Raw genomic sequence first — 20,152 nt, forward strand, 5'->3', positions numbered from 1 at the left:
CAGCTAAGTGAGCTCTTTTTTGACCCTGAATCGATAGAGCTGGTTGCTTTCAGGCAATGGAGTGACATTGGCGTTGCTTTTACTAGGAAAAAAAAAAGAGTCTTTGCAGAAGTTTTATTTAGTTCCTTCTAAATCTCTAGTGCATTGATGGCAACACATATATATATATATAAAATACAGAAGAACTATGAAAATTTGACACTGGACAATCTACGCATTTCTCTCAGCTAGCTAAATACACCTGAATTGCTAATCACTTTGTCTGCTTTTAAGATTTGAACACAAACGCGTTAGATGAAACTAGGAAAAAACCATATCTGTTCAACAAATGCAGATACAGCTTTAGAAGGTCTAAATCTAGGGCAGTATGCCTTTGTAACAGGTGAAAGCCAGAGAAAAAGTTCAGCTTGAACATTCAAAGAAACAGCAGGACAAGGAACCTTCTTTTACTTCTAAACTGAACACCCGTTGTGGGTTTTTTTTGAGAAATAATAGACACAGAAGCTTTAAAGCCCTTCTAGTTTCTTTTCAGAGCACAGCCAAACTTCAATTCTCATCCAGAGAACCTATACACAAAAAATACATATTGGGTTGGGGTGGCAAACCATCCTGCTTTGCTACTATGTGATTCTTCTGTGACTGTCACAGTGGGCCTCTTGCCAGCACAGTTCTGCTTTTGCTGAGGGATGTTTAAGGCAGCCCCACACAGCAACAGCGACTGTCACCTTCCTTTGCAGCCCCATCCCCAACACAAACTCTGGGACCTTCCTGTGGAGCTTCACCTTGGCCCTGCCACTTCATCATGCAATCCCTCCTTGCAGAAGGCAGGAAACAGTGGGGGAGAAAAAAGTGGGGGAAAGAAGAGAGACATGCCTGCCCCGCCCCCCCCCCCCCCATACCTTCCCCAAACCCTGCTGGGAAGACTCCTAATCTTCCATACTAGCCATTATTAAACATTTTGACCTATCAACACTATTGCTAATCCTTGACATCCTGATGTAATCTGTAATCTCCTAGCTCTGCCCCCTGCACAGAGCTCTGGTGGTCATCCAGCTGTCCTTCCCTTGCCCAGGCCCTGCATCTACCTCGGATGCTGCCGAGCCCTCCCTGCCTCTCCTCCACCCTGCCTCAGCAGCCAACGCCCCAGGTACCCTTGGAACAGCAAGCCTGAGTGTTGCTGACCCTACTGAAAAGCTTTGTGCTGACTCTGACCTCGCCCTCCCAGATTTCTTCTTTAAAACATAAGTAACAATATGTATTTCTTTGGCTTTACGTCTCTTTGGGTCGAAGAACAGCTTTGCAAGGTAATGCATTTTTAATCAAGGGTAGAAAATTGACAAACCATTTGTAGATATAGCTGCAATATTTTTCTCTACCTTTCTAAGCTTTTTTGGTGGGTTTTTTTCTGCACGGTAACTTTAACATAGATGTTTTCACAGCTATATACACATTGATACACTAACTAGAAAGAATAATCCTCTGGAAGAAAAGAATATTAAAAACGAGATTCATAAAATTAGGACAGGTTTACAAATCTTTCTCTCCCCACTGTTTATATGAAAGGAAGAGATGATAAAGATACAGAGAAACCTGCATTTTGAACACGGAACAACAGAGGCTGTCCCTAGAACCGTACTTGTCCTGGGGCTATTCCTTTCCATTTCTGCATATCAGTGTAACCTCACGGACTTCAGCAGAAATCACATCTGCTTGCATCAACTGAAGATCTAGTCCCTGACTTCTGTGCTCAGCCAAATTCCCTTCACAACTGTATCAGTATAACTCTGTTAACTTATTTGGAAACACATTTGTTCAACTGAGCATATAGTAGCCCTACTGTATTTATTCTTCCACCTGTTACGGAAATAAAAATATTTCTATTTTTCCCCCACTATGTTTTCAAAGCTATTTTGTTTTCAATGCTTTTTTCCCAGTTATCTAGCTAGAACATGAGGAACCTGGCTCCACTTCACAAGCGCGCAGCAAGTCTGTGGTTGTTTCCAAGGGTGCTGGAACAGAACTAAAGCCCTTTGTCCAGCTCTTAAATTTACCTGTCAGCAATCACCTGCTCACCTTTGACTGTGTTGAAAATACATGTTCAAAGATAAAGATGCATCTTACTTAAAATTCAGAAAGAAACACCACAAAAGAGGAGCACAGGTTACTAGGTTGCTTGCCTGTCCTCCTGCGCCAAGCAGAGCGTGCTCCCATATACTTTGATCACAGATACACAAATGCAGGTAATGTCAAGTTGGTGCTTGAATCTAAAAGCTGATCATAAATAAATCTGCTGCACAACACAGCTCTACAGTTATCCTCCTGCTACATGGGAGCCCAGCCTAGTTACGAGCCAGTGCAGGACTTTGATGGAGACAGGGTATTGGGACTGTTGACACAGATTTCTTGCTTTCCTTACAGACTAAATCAGGCTTAGCAATTCATTCACATAGAAGGCAGATTTGGTATTCATCATAAACCAAATGCTTACAAAGAACAAAACATTTCCTTTTAACTTATCCCACCTCCTCCCAATGGGGCCCATGCGCTGGTATCTTGGCTGTGCAGAGCACATGCACTAACCGTGAGTGGTTATGTTCTTGCTGATTAACCAGATTGGTAATAGAGGAGGAGTCAAGATGAATGGCTGCTTTCCTGCCACCGTCTTTCAATCATCTGGAAATCTAATTTGTATCTCATCTGGCAGGCAAGCAGCCATCTGCTCCAAGGATATGCTCCAAGGGCAGCTGCCAAACGCTGAGCAGGCTTTCTGCCATAGGAAAAACTAATTGCCTTTATTGGACTAATACAGGTTGGGAGCTAACATATAGGATGTTTCGCTACTAAAGAAATACAAAGTATGGGGTTTTAAAAATATAGCTAAGAATTAGATTAACTTCTGTAAGAGCTAGGCCTTTCAAATGACTGACATTGACCCATGTGGGATTGTGACTCAGAGTTGTATGGGCCAGAGCAGCAAACCAGAAGGCTGTCAGCCCCACAGGACTATTTCTGCCCTATAAAAGGTAATGCTTGTGTGAAGATGCACCATGCCTAATCTGCAGCCACGATGCCAATGGAAATGGATTAGCTGCACACAGAACATAGGCAGCTTGAAAACATCACATCTCATGAGAGCACTATGTGGTCTACATCTTCTATCACCTTATTTTGGAATTTCCAGTCTCAACCAGATCAGAGAGGGAAATGTTCTTGGTATTGCAATGCCATTTTTTTAAGATTCTTAAAATATTTCTATTCTGTACCAGAATGATACTAGATCTTTAAAGGGAGAGAAGGGGGTGGGGGTGGGGGGTGGGGGTGGAGTGGAATGCTCTCTAAAATAGTTATCACATAGTTAAGTTGGTCATATGCAACAAGCATGCAAAACTCAAGCAATTATTGCAGTCAATCCTCTCAAACCCTCCCCACAATTTTTCCTGCTTTTGAGAACATTCTTGGTAAGTTTGATCAGAACTGATACATTTCCAGAAATTTCTAGTTGTGATAAATGGAGTATTTTTCCAAGGAAACTGCAGGGGGTAGGAGAAAGTGGGGGAGGATGCAGGGGAAATAACCAGTTTTAATCACAACACAATCACCGGTCTAAAAATCCTGTTTATGCGTAGGGGAGATATCCAAGAGGTCACCTGCCATAGCTTTTTCCACAAATACTGCTTCATTGCCACATGTCATCAGCCTTCCCCTCACTGCTTTTTCCAAATGCAGCAACCGCTGCCCTCATGACTGTGTAAGACACCTAACCAGTCTAACAAAGCAGGGTAACTGAAAAGCATTGCTCTGCATTTGTTCAGTGTTGTGGCTGATGCCACTTGGAATAAGCAGGAACCAGATTACAGACTAAACTGTTCACAAAACATCTTGCTCTCCGAATACTCCTCTCAAAATAATACTACCAAAAAATCTAGGTGGGCAGTTCTAGGACCTGCCATCTTTTACTTGTCATGGCAAGAGATTCAACATGGTTATTCACGGTACACTTGCAAAATCATGGGCAACTTGTAGGCAGAGAAAATGACACAAAGATATAAAGGACGCTTCATTTCACGTGTCCATTGAGTCTTAGCCTCACTTTTAAGAGAGCTGAGTGATGTCACCCATGACAAATATAATCCTAGCCTTTTCTGTCCAAAAAGAACAAAGTACCATTTTCTTCCCTATGGGATCCCTAAAAGCAATACAGGCAGGTTTTCTGCATTGCTAACCTGAAGAAGGTTTGAAGCAGACCTTACAAATAAAGGAATCTCTCCTTCTATCTTTCCCCTAATTTCCTCCATGATAGAAGGGCTACTAACCATCAGACCTGAAACTACAAGTTTTAGAAATATGAGTACATGTTCTGTTGGCATGATTTCATGCTAACACAAACACTCCATACTACTCTACCACCTTTCATTATTCATTCTGATATAATTCCTTTACTGAAAAAAGAAAAGGTGTGGAAAGAAGAGGGAAAGGGTAATGGGGACAAGAAGAGAAAACCCTGAAGAGTTTAAAATCCCCACAAAGCTATTTGCCAGGAGTAGGTTTGGGTGAAGGGGCAGAGGGGAAGGAGGAGGAGGATTGGTGAGAGTTAAATCAACAAATTGTGAAAAGTAACGCTAAAATTGATGTGACTTTCTATTATTCATGCTACACAGATATAATCTAAAAATTAAAACTTTAGTTTCTCATTCCTGTATTTTCTTCTTGGAAATTTATTTCTACCACTCATCTTCACATGGCTCTTTATTCCAGTATTTCTAGATTTTAGCCTACAAATTAATTTGTGTTGTATGTGTTCTGTTTAAATGAAGGACTATAAAGATTCAGAGGTAACAATAAGAATTGCATACACACGCATTGCTGTTTTATCTGCTCAGATCCTCTGGCAGCTGCTGACGTGTGGGTGGTATTTGCTGTTCTTGTTTTCCCTTGCTGTACTATACATAGACCCTAAAACCTTGGGGTACCTCATTCACTTTGCTATGACTCTGCAAGACCCAGTGGATGGTTCTTGAAAAACTCAGTGTAGGATTAGGGATCAAATTATAAATCCTTGTGAGTAATAAACTGGAAGTGTCTGTAAAATGCCATACATCTCTGCAGCACTCTTGTGATAATAATAAAACCGCTTCTCAGAGGAGAAAAGGAAAGTATGAACTATCTCTTTAAAGCAGCTGATCTGTCAGTCTCAAAAAAGGTTAGGGAAGGATACAGGTTAAAAAAAACACAAAATCAAGGGAAAAACCCCCACAAAACAAACAAAAAACCCGGAAAAAACCCAACAGTAAATGTCACAGCGATATTTCCTGGAAGAGACATGTAAATGTTATTTATCGTGCCAAATACACTTCCAAAGCAGATGTCTTCCACAACCTATTTTACCCAGCCACATCAAAATAAAACAGCTGCAGTTTCAGCCTTCCAGGCAGTATTACCATTCACAGCACAGGTCTCTGTAAGGCCAGTTCATCCCAGCACAAGAAGAGCAATTTGGCTTTTTTCTCTACACTGCCCTTCAGCCTTCTCTCAGCTGTATCAGCTATACAGCATGCCTAGTTTATCACAAAGCACAGCTGTCTGAGGCACTAAGAACGAGCCCTTATACGGGACATCCTGACCTCCACCTTTATGCACAGACCTCTCTAAAATGTTTGTTACCCTAGACTCTCCTACCAGAGGCACTCAGGCTTGCTCTGCCTTTTCCTTTGGTATTGCAAGCTTTGGAGAGTTTGGGGTTTGGGTTCAGGCCCAAAAGCTTTGGTACCAAGTGTAGAAGTTTGTCAAAATAACGTGAATCTTCAAATAAATGTGATATGTTTATCTGGCAAAGATGTGACAGACAACTAGCAGATTCATTTCACTGTGCTTCCTTTTACCCCCTACCCCTTATCTATTTATATACATAGACTGTATAGATCTTAGGACAGAGATATGCACAACTTGAACATTTTTACAGAGCCCTGAGAAGTAGTAGACTTGAGTGACAAAGAAGCACTCTTCAGCAAAAAAAGACTGTTTCTTCAGGGAAATTTTCTGGAGGAAAATTTTGGAAGGTACACAGATCTACAGCTTTTGTTCAGTAAAGTCTAAACAAAAAAAAAACCTGAGCCAAGCTGCTGCAAAACAAAACCACTGATTTTTTTTTGCAAGTAGAATCACCCATTCAGTTTTGGATGAGTTCAACATTAATCTACATTGTTTGAGTGTGCTGCCTCAGTGACAGATGACCTTAGCTTAGGGTCCTGTTTCTCCTCTGCTGCCCAGACGTCTTGCACATCTCCTGCTCCTCTGCCCTCCTGAGCAAGTACAAGACAGAAGTGAGATGCCAATAGTTATGGGGCACTTCCCAGGAGCTGAGGCTAACTACTGAGTCCAGCCTTTAGACCTAAGGGAGTTCAATCAGCTGAATACAAACCCCCTTGATATTTCACATTTACATTTCAAGTTTGGCCAAGAGTTAAAAAATAAAAATAAAATCACAAAACTAGTCTCTCCCCAGAAGAGCAAGTCAATTTACAAATAGTTCTACTTAAGAACAATGATGAAGCTACAGGATCTCACTTGCCAGAACATGTTACTGCCATATATACTATTAATACTTTACAGCCTCTCAACTTCTAAAGTTTGTCTTCTTGACTGAAATCCAGTTGCTATATACATCTACAAGCAATTAACCCTTGAAATTAAAATCAGACAGCACCACCAATAACAGGAAGAAGTTCATCTGTCCACAGCTAAGAAGCTTCAAGATATGTTGCATTCTCAAGGTCTTGAGCTGAACTGTGCACTGCTTAATAATCCTTTAATTGGAATAAAGGTCTCATAGCCAGTGTCAGCACACATCCAGGCACTGTTACAGCACCAGAGAGCACCACTGCCCCGGGAAACTGTGGGGTTTTTTTCTTTACCACGTCAACAGAACACTTTAATCTACAATTGAGAAACAGTGGAGAAGCTGTTACACCAGATCTGTTGCCCTCTCTGTGGGCGACCTCTATCACATATTCTCAAAAAGCAGTCTGTTGCCTCTCCACTCCCCTGCTCCTCCACCCCCACCCGCCGCCTTTTTTTTTTTTCTTCTTTTAATACAATAACGACCCATGCACAGTACAACAAAGTCCCAATACAGCAAGGGATGTATGCAGCACTGGGTACAAAGTGTCTTTCAATCTGATTAGACTGTTTTTCATTCTCTCCTCTACAAATGCCTCCTCTCTATCTTAATATTATTCCCTTCAGCTTTGCTTGAGCCCGTTAGCTTACACTCCAATTTGGAAAACATAAAATATATCCTGAATTTAGCTCTAAGGAAAGATCAAAGGCTCCAGAGACTCAACTCCTCTGTTTAGAGTCCAAACTACACAACTGCATAACACTCACACACAGGGCTTCTCACATGTGCATTGGTGCTGCTGTTGTAGAGGCCAAAAGGAGAGGAGAAGGGAACAAAAGTTTCTACGGGCAGTTCAGTCCTTTAGCACAAGGTGTTGGGCTTTAGATTTTCAGCTTTTAAGGGGGGTTTTGCAACACAGGCTCCAGTCCAGCCTTAGCTAGGCTCGAGTCATCCAACCATTTTACAGACACCATTGAGCTGCCATCACAAGGCAATATAGTTTATGTTTAAGACTGCAGGTATGTATTATGCTAAGAAATAGAGCACATTCATCGTTTTAAAACGTCAGAAACAACTCATTTCAGTTCAGTCAGAAGGGCACTGACTGCAGCACAGCATTGGTCATACTGTAATATCAAGGAACATTTCCAAGAAAAATGGTTAACTCCCTCTAGTTCTCTCTCCTTCTATTAATCAACAATTTCAATTTCTTCTGTGCTAAGTAGCCATATTTAGTTTCATCATCCCACACATAACATGCATGGTTACAAGCTGAACATGAGACTTTCAGATGACTGAGATGTGGCAACAGAATTTCTCCAAACGTCTTTTCTCTCTTGACCTCTAGCTTAGCTGCATGTTTCATGTCAAGAGCTATGCACACAAGGAAAGATTTGTCTCCAGGTGTCTCAGAGCTTATCCCTCAGAATTATTGATGTGGCATGTTGTAAGGGAGGACTTTGGGTTGCTCTTGCACTGTCACTCAGGTGGTCTGTCACCACAAACAAGCTAACTTAGAAGACCTGCTTGGGCATTCTGGAATGTGCACCCTGATGTTGTGCCCAGCCTGTGGCAAGTGAATACAGCCAAATATTTACATCAGTGATATGTACTGATCACTGTACTCCTCCATGCAAAAGAAAATTTTGCATATATCTTTCAAGATACACTTGTTTTCCAGAGATGCAGAGGTATTTATCATCAATTAGGAGAGAGTAAAGTATCAAGAACAGTACATTTTTGAGTCTGCAACTACAACAAATAGAGGGCTGCAGAGCTAGCTTTGGGCAAGCTGAAATATGGCCTCGCCTTTTGGATACCAATCACAAGATGAAAGTGTTTGGATGAGGTCATAAAGCAGCCAGTGAAACCCTGTAGATCTACTGCCAGCTGGTTTCACAGAACTCAGATTTGAATAACTTTGCTAAGGCTGAGCAAATTACCCTCAGTATGTCACAGGCTAAGGTCAAGATCTGCAGTACTGAAAAGAGAAGTTGAATAGATATGGATATACAACCCTGCTCCGCTCCATTTTTTATGAGAAACCCCACTGAGGGAGGATTTCCTATTGCACAGGATCTCTCTCATCATTAATAGAATGGGCCAAAGGACTATCAGAACAGTCCAATTCACTCCAACTTTCAGAGAGTATATCAAGTGAAGGCATTACATGCTTTTGTCAAATCAATCCAGACACCACAGAAATGCTGATGCTCCTCACTACGCTGAACTGGACTGGCTGTGAATACTGCAGGGGATCCACATCTAAGCAGCTGTCCTCAGGAGTTTTCAGGCAGAGCCACGACCAGGGTATGTAGGTGACCAACTACAATCTGAGGTAGCAGTTTCCCAGGAAGAGGTAAGAGAGAAATGCCAGTATCTGTCATGAAGTGAAATCATCCTTCATCTAACCAAGTGCATGCTTGCGGTCTCCTTAAGACATGAGGGACTCCAAGGAGGTGAGTGAATAGAAAAGAAGAATAGGTAACAGCAATTCACTTACAAAAATAAGAGCTTTAGCATAACTTCAGTATAGCCCCAATACTGAGGGAAGGCATTTCAGAGCTTCACTGACTATTAACTAATTAGGGATCATTAAGAACCATGATAAATTGTTTCTGCTCTAGTCACATCAATGACAGCAACTAAAAATGCATGACAGATAATTAAATGAAGAATACAAACATTCCATATACATAGCAAGACTCAGGCTATGTTCTGTAAGAAGTGTTCTACCAAAGGTTTGCAAAACTTAGTACTATTGAACACAGATCTCACATCCTGGAGAAGCAACTGGGAGTGTTTATGTAAGTAGGGGATCTCCTCAGCCTTCCTCTTGAATTGCATCTAAGTCTATGACATTCATGTTTCTGGATATCAGAAGCATCACTGAGAAATCTATCATATTTATTAGAGAAAATTTTAATCTTTGTAGCATTTGTATCCAGTCAAGTCTTGGTATCTGGGTCCGAGAAAGGTAATTGCTGCTCTGAATTGAGGCAGCAAGACACCTTTAAGACTATGTCCTTCATTTTTCCCTGCCACTGTTCTCAAAGCTCAAATCTCATTTCTCTTGACATTGACGATGACATAACATTAATGCAACAGTTTCTCTAGCAGCTTAGAGCAATCTTGTTAATGAGTCTTACAGTGACAAGACTCAACAATGCCCGAACACCACCACAAACTATCTGGAACCCTGAACTAATACACTGTTTCACTTGATGGAGTTTAATACAAATTAGACACCAGAATTTGTGGCTAACATTTTACATAAGTACATCTCTTATGCCAGCTTTGAGTAAATAATCACTCGGAAGCAGACAGCAAGTATTAAACAGCAGAAGGTTTTAACCACAGAATAAAGTATTACAAGAATTCTTGTAAATTCTTGATGAGGGGTTGAGAACCACAGTGCACTCTCCTGCATGGCCTGTCAACACAAAGCCAGAAACCTGTTGGAGATGGCTGACAGTTGCATCGCCTTTTGTTTGAAACATTCATTAGAACTACTGAGCGTCCGAGTCAAACGTTGGCCTTCTCGAATAGTCAAATGCTTTTCAGAGTATGGGAAGCAGATACTGGATATGATATTTGATGTGCTTATACCAACCAATCAGTACTAAAGATTTATTTTCTAGTAAAAGAAATCTATTCATATATGAAAGAGGTACACAACTTTGCTATGTTGAAAGCAGCTGTAACATGACAGACTACATCTTTATCAGCATTGAATCCAATATGAGTTTTTAGTCAGCTTACATGGGAGATCACAAAACACTAAAACCAAAACACATACACACCCCTATGGTGCAAGACACAAGGACGGCAATTCACTATGCAAACTGTTTTTCTTTGAACACTAAAGGAGTTTCCCATGGAAGTTACTGGCTGGTGAAGTTTATGTTGTTGTGCTCACTTTCTGACCATCTTCATTCAATAAACACATTTAAGGTTTCTCTGAGGAGGTAAGGAAATTCTGCCTGAAGGCCTGTAAAGATGCTTAGACTACACAGAGCTTTATTACAGGTAGAGTTGAGGCAAGCTGATTTCAAGATGACCTGAGCCTTTCTGGTGTCTATAATCACCAGACTCCAACTACTTGGCTTGAAGCATTTTTGTTCCCCTTGAGCTGAATTATTTTGGAAATTTTCAGTCACATTGTTTCACCCATTTCTGAAAACAGTACCAGTGGAACAGCTGTTTGGTGTCTACTAAAATCCAAGATGAGATAGGAGTACAAATTCCTGCTTTCCTGTATCACGCTGAAAAGAGCCTTCAAGACACATGCGGTTACCTTTCTATTGCACTGAGCACTGGTAAAGTCTCATTAGAAATATTTCTACCCATTTGAGGGAAGAATGATAAAATCGAGCCAAAGAACATCCAGATAGAGAGAAAGGAAAATGATAGAAAGCTAAAATATGCCACCTATAAGAAGTAGGTTAGACAGCTAAGCACTGTACAGCCTTAAAAGGCTGAGGGAAGCCAAAAATCGTCATATATGTGAAACAGTGCTACGCGCCCGCCACCCCACCCCCCAAAAACCCCAACCCAATAATATGCTGTCAATGTCAGTTTATTTTTCTTGTCCTATCCATTATTGCCAGATGAATAATCGAGACAAAACACTTGGCAATTTTATTTTTATTTTGTTTTAAATGCTATGATAGCATGCTTAGGCTGCTTGGAAGATCTGCCATGAAGGATATTAAGAACAAGTTAGACAACCATGTCTAAGACTAGTAAAGGTATAGTTGATACCACCATATGATGCAAGACATCTCTCTTGTTTTCTTCTAACTACATAATCATTGATTATTTAACCGTCTACAGATCTAGATTCCAACTACATCTCCACATAGTCAGTTATTCTGCAAGTCAAACCCCTGGCTTCAGTATTTTCTAGGTGCCAAACACACAAAACTAGTAAATAATTCTTTATCAGACTTGATTAAAGGGGCCTTTAAAGGTCATCTAGTCCACCCCACCCCTGCAATGAGCAGGGACATCTTCTACTACATCAAATTGCTCAGAGCCCCGTCCAGCCTGACCTTAAATGTTTCCAGGGATGGAGCAGCTGCCACCTCTCTGGGCAACCTGTGGCAGTGTTTCACCACCCTCATAATAAAAAATTTCTTCCTTATATCTAGTCTAAATCTACGCTCTTTTAGTTTAAGGCCATGACCCCTTGTTCTGTTGGTAACAGGCCCCACTAAAAAGTGTCCCCATCTTTCACACAAGCCCCCTCTAAGTCTGGAAAGGCTGCAATAAGGTCTCCCTGGAGCCTTCTCTTCTCCAGGGTGAACAAACCCAGCTCTCTCAGCCTGTCCTCATAGGAGAGGTGTTCCATCCCTTCCATATTTTTGTGGCCCTCCTCCAGACCCGCTCCAACACGTCCATGTCTTTCCTGAATTGAGGGCTCCAGAGCTGGACACAGTCCTGTATGGGAGAGGAGGATGGAGACCGTCTGATTGTTACCAATGGGAAGTAAGAAAACAGCTGGGTCTTATGAAGGAAAGTAAGAAAGAAAAAAAATGTTTATCTGGCCAAAAGATGTTTGCACGTTTATAACCATATATAGCTATGCAACTGCATGAACAGCTTCCGCCCTGAACCTGGTGGAACATACAGCTGGAATTTGTATCCAGGCTTAGAGATATAACTTCTTTACACAATAAAGTGTCTCTGGTTACACCACAACCCGAGTCCGTGCCTTAATACAGCACAGTCTGGCAGGTGTGGTCTCACCAGAGCAGAGGGGCAGAAGCACCTCCCCTGACCGGCTGCGCAGGCTGCTTGGGATGCAGCCCAGGATACAGTTGGCTTTCTGGACTGTGAGTCTACGTTGCCGGCTCACATCCAGCTTTTCATCCACCAGTACCCTCAGGTCTTTCTCAGCAGGGCTGCTCTCAGAATCCCTTCATCCTCCAGCCTGTATGGGTACCAGGGGATGCCCTGACCCAGGTGCAGGACCTTGCACTGGGCCTTGTTGAACCTCATGAGGCTCACACAGACCCACTTCTCGAGCTGGTCCAGGTCCCTCTGGATGGCCTCCTGTCCCTCAAGCGTGTCAACTGCACCGCTCAGCTTGGTGTCATCTGCAAACTTGCTGAGGGTGTACTTGATCCCACTATCTATGCTGCTGTTGAAGATATTAAACAGTACTGGTCCCAATACAGACCCTATATATACACACTTTGCCTGCTGCAGCAATGCTCCTTTACTATACCCCTAATTCATCCCTACATTAGATAGCTGCTGTGCACAGGCTGATGCAATACCGTACAGGGGGAACAATGTTATGATAAATGCAATTAAGGATTACACTGTGAAAGATACATGTTTACAGGTGAATTAAGGTTGCACAGCCACACTTCATTCTGGAAATATTTCTGACAGTTCTGGCCATGCAACCTTAGCAGTATTATTTAACCAGGCTGTTGCTGCACATTTGAGGTACTGTTACCATGCAGCCAGTTTACAGTTCCTGTTCTTCTCTGACTGACTTGAAAATTTCTCACTCTGGTGGAAAACAGAGAAAATCATCTGCTTCCCAGTTCCAGGATTATTTGCTTGAAGGGTAATTTGGCTCTCTCATGGCCTGTTCTTTACTGAGATGATACCAAGAGGATTGTCTTGGTAGTGCCCAGTTGTTTATAGGATTTTGCAAGATTATATCCAGTTATTTCCTCCCCGTCCCCATAAAGTTCTTGATTTCTCTTCCTTCTCCTTCTCCACAGAAGGATTTAAGAGGACCGTTTCTGAAAGGGTTAAGGCTAAACTTCTCAATTTTTGTGAAGGCAGTTTGCTTAAGACAGAGAGATGAAACATGTGCATCAGAAACCAGATTCAAATGAAAATAACAGTATTTACACCCCTGACACACACAAAAAGGAAGAGCTGGGACTACAGTTTTTTTCTGATAAGTGATCTAACCCAGCATTCAGTTATGGAGGGTTCTTTGCAAAGCCCAGCAAAGATAAGCAGCAAGGGAGAGAAACAGAATGGAAGAAGGATCAAGGAGAGCGTTGTTGTGCATGAACGGAGGATATCAAGGGTTAGCTACAGTGGAGAGCCCTAGCAGGAGTTGGGTAGAGCTGAAAATAGGCCGAGGGTTAAATGCTGAAGCCAGTTGTCAGCAATACCTGCACAGAAGCACTGACATCCACAGCAATAACAAGCTCATGACATGCTGTTGCCCCAGAGGCAGCCTTACAGAGGCACTCCTACCTACACCATCACAGTTGTCAGAAATGGGCTCTACTAGAAATGTCCATAGTTTCCTATTAGAAGCGCACACTACAGTAGTTAAACAGGGAATGACACATTTAGTTCTCTATTGCACTGCTCCCTCCAGACAAAGCAAGCTTTAAATGCAAGTGGTCAAGCCTTTATCGCTGTAGGAATTGGGCGGAGGTGGGGATTACAGGCAATAACACCAAACAGCAGCACATTCATGTTTTTAATCAAGTATTTGAATTGTTATTTGCAAATCATTAAGAGCAAGAATCAATAGCTTTTAATGGCCAGAGCAGCCACTGTGCTCTTTTCCCAACTTGTGGTATGCAGACTATCACCATACACAGGGCAGTAATACCCTCTGGTTATAACACAACAGAGAGGAGGTGCTGACAGCTAGGGAGGCACTGCACAATTTCAAAAGCGCCTATGAATGTAAACTACTGAGTTTAGGGGTAACCATCACAAAATTACAGAATGCCTGGGGTTGTAAGGGACCTCTGGAGATCATCTAGTCCTGCTAAAGCAGGTTCTCCTAGAGCAGGTTGCAGAGTTGTGTCCTGGCAGGTTTTGAACATCTCCAGGAAGGAGACTCCACAACCTCTCTGGGCAGCCTGTTCTAGCCATCACCTAAGGGTGATCCTACATGACTTCTTGTTCCAAGTATTTCACTGGCTCCAACCACCACAGCAATCTAAGGTTTTCCAACATGTAGGAGAGGAGGGCAGAGAATGTCTGAAGAGATATATATGAGAAGAAGATGGAGAATGTCTGACCGGGCAGGAGATGAGAGAACAGCTAGGTATTGCGAAGGAAAGAAAGAAAGATAAACATGGATATTGAGTAGCAAAAAGGTGTCTGCATGCTTGTAGAGATATATAGCTATGTAACTGCATGAATGGTTTCTGCCCTGAGCCTGGTGGTGCATACAGCTGGAATTTGTATCCAGGCTCAGAGACATAAATATGAGCTTCTCTGTACAATAAAGTGTCTCTGGCTGCACCACAACCTGAGTCTGTGCCTTCACATGCCACACCAACACACAGCACCAGTGTTAATGTTATAATCAAACAACAGACCTCCAGCCAGTAGAGAGCACAGTAAGCAGGCACACAGCAGCCATGCACACTTTACACTTTCTAGATCAAAATAAGCACAAACTTTAAGTGAAACTCAAACACCCATTAAAGGAAGAGCAAAACCAAGCACAGCTTTTTCAAATCCAACTGTGGCAACACACAGGTTTGCATTTGCTTTATTCCAGCAGAATGCAAAAGCTACATGAGGAAAAGCATTTGAGAAGACAATTAGGTCTGAATAAAGGGAAAGGTAAAGAGTATTCAGATTCTTGTCACCTAAATGACATTTTTAATAGCATTAAATAGAACTTTTTGCAGGTTTCGTCCAGCTGTTACAATAACATGTAATACAACTAAAGATTCTGTGCATGCCTTTAAAAAAAATAATAAATCTAATAACGTCACAGCAGTTCACACATCACTTTGATGATGCATAATTCCTATCTCTGCTCAGACTGCATGCACTCATTTTTTCCACTAAGTTTACAGCTAACTGTTTGGAAAGGTGATCTGAATTGACAGTGATTCCACTGCACAAATTGACAATGCTGTACTTCAATGTGTAACATATACACCTCTGAAAAGCATATGCAGAAGAAATACACACAGGTTCCTTCAGTTCAACCCTCAATAAATAGTGATACAAATGTAAAGTAGCAATTTTGTTCTATTTACTGGACAAATACACAGAAACATTGGGATGTTTTGTGGATGTGGTAAAGGAACTGCTGGTTTTGCAGATCATGTGGCTCTGTTTAGCCATAAAGGTGGTAGTGAAGGACCAATTTGAGCTCTTGAGCATTGCTAGATTATCCATGTGGCATTTCACAAGTCTTGACTTAGGCAGAAATATCTGGATGGCCACATTAATAGCAATAATAACCATATTACTCTTTGGCACACCTCTCTTCAATACATAACTTTATACTGAAATACAGTCATTTTGTTACACTGCCTTTGCTTTTGTCTGAAATATTCAAGCATCCAAACACCAGTAAAAAAAAAAAAAGTCAGTGTCTTTTAATCTCCATGCACTTTTAATGGTAACAATGGTTCATGTTAGGTCCCACTATGGCAGTTTATATTTGATAGCATATCAACTATAAAAAAAACCTAAAAAGAATCAGAATCTACAGAGCGCAGTTAAGTTTACATTTATTTTACTGTACTGTTTAAATATGGCACTGATTCTACACTGATTTTACACATCAATGATTGCTATAATTTATAATAGAAGAATATTAATAGGAATGAAAGTAAACAAACAAGAATGCAATATGAACATTAGAAAAAAACCCCCACATTCCAAGAGTAGAAATATCTCCCAAGGGACACAGTGAAATCTTCCATCTCTTGATTCCTTTAACAGTAGGTTGGAAAAGCCCCGAGAAGCCATTACGGGAAAGACAGGGGAATCCTGCAATAGACTGTGGGAATGGTTTAACATGATCTGTCTACACCAATCTTTTCTGCCTTTAATTGAAGTAATTCTGTGGTGATCCTGTAGGCAAGATTATGGATGTAAGCATATTGTTGCTACAGCAATTAACACATAAATACTCAGCTCTGACATTTCTTATCAGCTAAGTATAAATTTCTGCCAGGCTGCTTCCCTGCAACATTTGGCAAATGAACCCAGTTTGTTCAGAAGGTAATTTATTGCACACTGGAGTTCAGTGGGTGTGATCACTGAAAAGGACAGATGAACAATCGACAGTTTGTGGAAATAATAGAAACAGCAACACATTTATACACACAGATGAAGATGACATCTCTAATGCAAACACTAGTAAGCAGGGCTTTTTTTATAACTACACAAATCACAAGGACTGATAAACCCAGGGGCCAGCACTCTCAACAGCAGGACCACAGATAGACAGCCTCCTCATCCCACAGCCAGATCGTTACCCCAGTAAACTGCATTTTTAAAATCATGAGTAAGCATTCTTCCGCTGAGAGATGTTTAGGCTGTCTACAATGCAGCTCAATGCAGGTTTAAGCTAACTCATTTGGGCAGTGGTAGCTAAGCAGTTGTAACAACATGGACTGCACAAGTAACATAAGAAACAGAATAAATCCTTAGGGAACCAGCACAGGGTGACTGCAGCTAACTTGACACCAACTTTGAATGAAGCATATGCATATTTGTATAAGCCTAGTGTCTGAGATGCATTTATAAGCTAAGAACCTTAGCCTAGGCTGATTTTCAGGGTGTCACATCAACTAGAGCGAGCTGCCAGTGGGCAGGCTCGTAACTTTGAAAAAGGGTGTCAACAAATTAAAAGTCCTGGTTATGCCAGTGATTTGTTAGGCCACCTGCAAGCCGTTTGGGTTTTTCTTATACTTGAGGTTCTTCTGGATAAAATATATTCCCACTTCTAACACAACTGCTTTTGGAAGCTAATTTTGCCCAGCGGGCACTCTGCGTGTGAAGTGTTGTGTTGCTGGTAAGTGCACAGCTGAAGTTGATTCAACTTGCTGTGAGAAAAAAACAAACTTGCATAAATGTTGTTACAGAACTTTTCAGTTCACAAACACACAGAAGCTTTGAAGAAAAAAATCACTTATAAAACTACCCAGAAGACAGCAGACTGTTCAAGGAACAGTCTTCATATAATGCAACCACCTGGTGCTGTGGCCTCATAAATTTACCAGGAGACAAATGCATTTCCTATTGTCCCTTGATAAATCTTTAAAAAAACATCTGGGTAATCTTTGCCAACCATCTTCAGAGCAACTCATTCCTTTTACTATTGCACCAACTGAAATGAGTATAACCAAAGGCAAAACGTGTTCAACAAGGCCAGAGGAATAACGGCGCACAATGATAGACAAGCCTGGAGCACGGCCCAGAAGCGATTAGCCTACAGGTTTGGCATGAGCAACCTTAGTTTATATGAACAGCCTAGAATTTAATAAAAGTAAGGCAAGCAGCAACATTTTTATTAACATTTCAGCTTTTTAAATATCTAAACAAAAAGTAGGCTTCAAAGACCACTTAATAGGGGCAAATGGGGAAAATGCTTTAAGCTAAGAAAGAAAACCAAACAGTAAAACAATTGAGACGCATTAAGCTACTAGGACATGGAACCACCAAAAATGTCTTTAGACACTGAAGAATCCTGCAGAGAGGACTCCCACTAGCATTAACTTATTTGATGGGAGTCTAAATCAAGACACAGGTCTCTAACAAGCTGTAACCCAGATCCAACAAGCATTCAAGTCAAAAGAGGAAGGGCCTTTCTTTAATTCCAGTAAAACTAGCCTTGACTGTTACTGCAGAACAGCCTGTAAGTAGAACTGACTTAAGTATTTTTAGCAATATTAAGTACCACTGGAGGAGGAGAAGACAGGGACAGGTTACTTTTGCTATCACAGCAGGTAGGACAAAACTGGGATGAAAAGCAGCATTAAACATTTGAGAAAAGCTTTTTTTCTGTTACCTTTTTTCCCCCTTGGTCAACTGTTGCTATCACCCTACCGACACCAACGCCTCTCTCAGCAGCAGCCACTGCCACTTTCACCAAGTCTAATGTGAGCATAAAGCCAAGTAGGCAGCCACCTTCCATTCTGCCTATGCCTAAAATTAGGGTTAGGTATAATAAGAAGAAAAATACAGGCAGAACTGCTATATTAAGGAAATAATTTGAAGAAAGGAGGCAGGAGGAGGAATAAAGAAGAACAGCAAAGAGATAATGAACTTGAAGCCCTAAGCTTTGCCTTTTGGAGTAATTAGGCTGCAAGTCTCAGGTTCATTTTCAGGCCCCGCTGAAGGCAATATTCAACTTCCAGCTGGGCCAGGATTTCTGGTTTCCTCACAATTTCTTACATATACCTTTTTCATCCAAAAAATGAACTTCCCCTTGACCAGGCTAGAAATGGTTGTCTTTGAAGACAAATCGACGAATGCAAGGCCAGAACAATACAACTTGACACAGGAAACACCTGTTCACCAGGACTGACACACTAGGTCTACCAGAAGAGAAATTCAATGGCCATGTGCCCTCTAATACAGAGCAGCGGCAAGATAGTCATTTAAAACAGGATTAAGCATCACAGAAGATGTGCAAAACCAGCCACAACACATTAGCAAATTCTTAGCTTCTAGAAGAGAGTCAAAAATTCAGAGACAGTGATCCTTACACTTCAGTAACGTCACCATACAATTGCCTGTCCCAGGAGACAAGAGGACCTCAAGGCACTCACAGGATCAAGAGAAAGGGAATTTTGATTAAAAGAATATACTGATACACACAGTAGCTATCTGCAAAACATAAAAATAGTAAAGAAAGACCATACCTCAAATACTGCCCACTTGCTACATGACCAAGTTGAAACAGATTAGTAGTCTTTTCAGCACTTGACCTCAGCATGCTAACAGAGCTCAGGATTATCCAGCTTTCAAACTGAAAGAGGCAGAGAAATGCAAATCAGCTAAGCATGAGAAGCAGGTGTAGGTAATATGAAGTCACTATTAGACAGGGCTAGAGCAGACAGGTTCTCATTGGGTTATGGAAAGCTGGTCACCTGTCGGGAGAGGAGGAAGCTTTATTCTTTGCACCTGAGGGCTGAATATAACCCTCCTTGCCCCCCACCCCAGCCACATCGTGCCCCTTAGATCTGTGTTCTCCCTGTGTCTGCAAGAGACGTGCTATGTTATTTGCTTGGGTTTTTTTGCTTTTCCTGATATTGATCTGAGAGTGTTTGTGCATTTGTCTTTCCCGGCCCTCTAGAGGGTATTTTCTTGCAATTTAAGTATATATTGCTTTTGCTTTTAATGACCTTTTTTTGTGAGAAATGTGTTTTCTTCTGCAGCCTCCCTCTGTATTATACTGCTCTATTTTCTAACAAATATTTCTCAATAGGGTGTGAGATGATTTTTACTTTCCTTATACAAATTGCACATTCCAACTTGAGCTGAAGACATCACTTGCCAAGGAAAGCAGTGCATGAGGTCAATGTTCTCATAGAGCACTGTAAAGACAAACAAAACAGAAAAAACAAGGAACTGATGGTTATTCCCAGGAAAAGAACTTAATAAGCTGACCGCAACAGAATCAAACTGGAATCACATAGTCAGGACTTGGTTTAGGTCCTCAAGTAAAAAATCATACAAATGTTTCTGAGGCCTCATTAAGTGTTAGCTACTTCAATAAAAGCTGTGAAACAGAGTCAAGACATATTTTATGAATCAAATCTCCATAGGTTTACATTG

The 20,152-nt window shown here is 41.3% G+C and overlaps 1 long non-coding RNA gene across 3 annotated transcripts in view; it reads right to left on the minus strand.

Annotated features, from left to right (window-relative positions):
• The window catches only part of LOC130153162 (uncharacterized), a 56,300-nt gene extending 36,450 nt beyond the window's left edge, over window positions 1–19,850 (minus strand). The window contains exon 1 of one of the 3 annotated variants that reach the window (XR_008823249.1): window positions 19,237–19,850. This is a non-coding gene — a long non-coding RNA (uncharacterized LOC130153162). The remainder of the gene's footprint in view (window positions 1–19,236) is intronic. The other 2 variants (XR_008823248.1, XR_008823250.1) reach the window with 2 other exon arrangements.
• Window positions 19,851–20,152: the final 302 nt, after the last annotated feature.

The sequence above is a fragment of the Falco biarmicus genome, chromosome 7, assembly GCF_023638135.1.
Source record: "Falco biarmicus isolate bFalBia1 chromosome 7, bFalBia1.pri, whole genome shotgun sequence".
NCBI classification, from domain to species: Eukaryota; Metazoa; Chordata; class Aves; order Falconiformes; family Falconidae; genus Falco; species Falco biarmicus.